The sequence below is a fragment of the Sardina pilchardus genome, chromosome 23, assembly GCF_963854185.1.
Source record: "Sardina pilchardus chromosome 23, fSarPil1.1, whole genome shotgun sequence".
Lineage (NCBI taxonomy): Eukaryota > Metazoa > Chordata > Actinopteri > Clupeiformes > Clupeidae > Sardina > Sardina pilchardus.
Window position 1 is genome coordinate 5540996 of NC_085016.1, and position 2500 is coordinate 5543495.

The 2500-nt window shown below is 47.1% G+C and overlaps 1 protein-coding gene across 1 annotated transcript in view; it reads right to left on the minus strand.

Moving 5' to 3' along the window:
• Positions 1-2500, minus strand: part of si:ch211-246m6.5 (von Willebrand factor D and EGF domain-containing protein) — a 70179-nt gene that overhangs the window by 27561 nt on the left and 40118 nt on the right. The gene's annotated exons all lie outside the window — the stretch shown is intronic.

Genomic DNA, 2500 nt, shown 5'->3' on the forward strand with positions numbered 1-2500 from the left:
CTACTGCATTCACCGACTTACAATCAGTGGTCTCTCATTAACATCCAACCCAAGTGTTATGGTTCTTGACATCATGGACCAGAGCCTTCTCTGTGAGGAGCGTTCTGTCCTTCGATGGTGAAAAGAACTGAATTCATCTATCAGCTGCAGCATTGTTGCTTAAGTGGCTGAACTGAATTCATCTATCAGCTGCAGCATTGTTGCTAAAGTGGCTGAACTGAATTCATCTATCAGCTGCAGCATTGTTGCTAAAGTGGCTGAACTGAATTCATCTATCAGCTGCAGCATTGTTGCTAAAGTGGCTGAACTGAATTCATCTATCAGCTGCAGCATTGTTGCTAAAGTGGCTGAACTGAATTCATCTATCAGCTGCAGCATTGTTGCTAAAGTGGCTGAACTGAATTCATCTATCAGCTGCAGCATTGTTGCTAAAGTGGCTGGCACTGCTGACTTTGGAGCCAGTGATCCTGACTCCATTCAAGCAAGACCCAGCCAGCTCAGACGCCGAATCAAAGCTGCTATTCTCACGAACCCGTTCTCTAGTCTTTCCTTCCTTCATATCGCACGTCTCTGAGGAAGGAGCTGATGAAAGCGCCTATTACACATCCCTCTTCTCTTCTCCTCCTCCTCTTTTCTTCTTTCCTCTCCTGTCTTTTTCTCTTCTCTTCTCCTTCTTCCTCTTTTCTTCTTTCCTTTCCTCTCCTCTCTTCTTCTCTTCTCCTCCCTCCTCTTTTATTATTTCCTTTCCTCTCCTCTGCTCTCCTCTTCTGTCCTGTAGTCTCTCTGGCTAATGAGAGATGAGAGTTGTGTGCAGGGCTTGACTATTGCTCTTACCCTCTTGACCAGGCTTAGAGAGCAGACAACAGCAGACAGGGCAACTCAATAATAAATAATAAATAATAAATAATAAAAAAAATAATAACAGGCACAGATGCTTCTACTCCATCTGGGTTTCACAAGAAACTACACTGGGCCGCTGGATCACCTCACTAACAGGGGCCTGTATTTGTGTGTGTGTGTGTGTGTGTGTGTGTGTGTGTGTGTGTGTGTGTGTGTGTGTGTGTTAGTGTGTATGTGGTGTGTGTGTGTGTGTGTGTGTGTGTGTGTGTGTGTGTGTATGATAGAGAGAGAGAGGGATTGAGAGAGAGTTGTGGGGGTTGTTGGAGGATAAAGACAGAGGTGACTGCAGGGGTGTTAGGTCCACCTGTTTCTGATTTCGAGGGGCTGCGGTCCCCCCGGTTTGCCAGGCAGGCATGTCCATCTGGCCCTCTGAGGCCTGTGCAGGGTTATCATAATGAGGGCCTTTAAAGCTCCTACTCACAGGGAGTTCACACAGACCCTCCCCTGCAGCCCAGTGACCCCCCCGGCCAGCTCCAGCACTTCACAGAGAGAGCTTCCAGACGGCGGTCAAGCCTGGAGAACTCAACTGAGATGGAATCCAGAAGTGCCACATTTTCATATTTACTCAATAGTCAGTGACTCTGGAAAGCATCGATCGGATCTAAACCAGAAGAATGAGGTGATGTTCTAAACCAGAAGAGGATGACGTTCTAAACCACAGGAGGGTGATGTTCTCCCTGGGTCTCCCTGAGTTCTTCCTGAGTTTGATGAGAGACGAGTATGCTATTTTTGGATTGTTGGGATAGTGTGAGTATCGAATCCCCACCATAACCATCAAATACACACTAAAACACTTTGACTAATACACACACACACACACACACACACACACACACACACATACAATTTTCTGTAATTTACGACCACATTACCTACCTAGGCTCTGGTATGTGACCTGGTGGCATTATGGCCCCTGTCAATCCTGAGAAACCCCTACACACGAGACTCGAGAAGCCACCTCTGCTCCTGCCTTATTACTATGAGTGTGTGTGTGTGTGTACTCTTCAACTCAAGAGAGAGTAAGAGAGGCAGAGAGAGAGAGAGAGCGAGGAGAGAGAGAGAGAGAGAGAGAGAGAGAGAGAGAGAGAGAGAGAGAGAGAGAGAGAGAGAGACACACACTGTGTGTATGCACTTCTCAACTCCCTCTCCAGAAAACAAAACTTAGCAAAGCTTTAGTGGCTCAACTCCACCAACAACAAGAGCTTTTTTTAGTGTCTTTGTTGTGTGTCCCTGTGTGTACCTCCCTCAGCCAACCCTCTTCTGCGTCAACTTTTTAACTCTGGTCTCTTCTCCCCCTAAATACAGCGTCTGTCTTCATGCTGCCTTCAAGACACCAATTTTGGCATCCTAGCCGACACACAATTATCCACTTGTTTTCTGTCAAGCCGGTCCAACGGATGGCAAGCGATTGGAATATCAGCACAGGCCAGCGTAGCCAGGCAGACAAACAGTTCAGTTGAGCAGCAGGGTCTGTGGTGTGTTGGTCTGGTATTTACAGACAGACTCGAAAGCCTCCTACTCAGATACTGATACACGAGACAGCTCTTGTCATCCACTGAGGATTAATACCTCACCACACACACAGCCAAAGCAAGCGGTG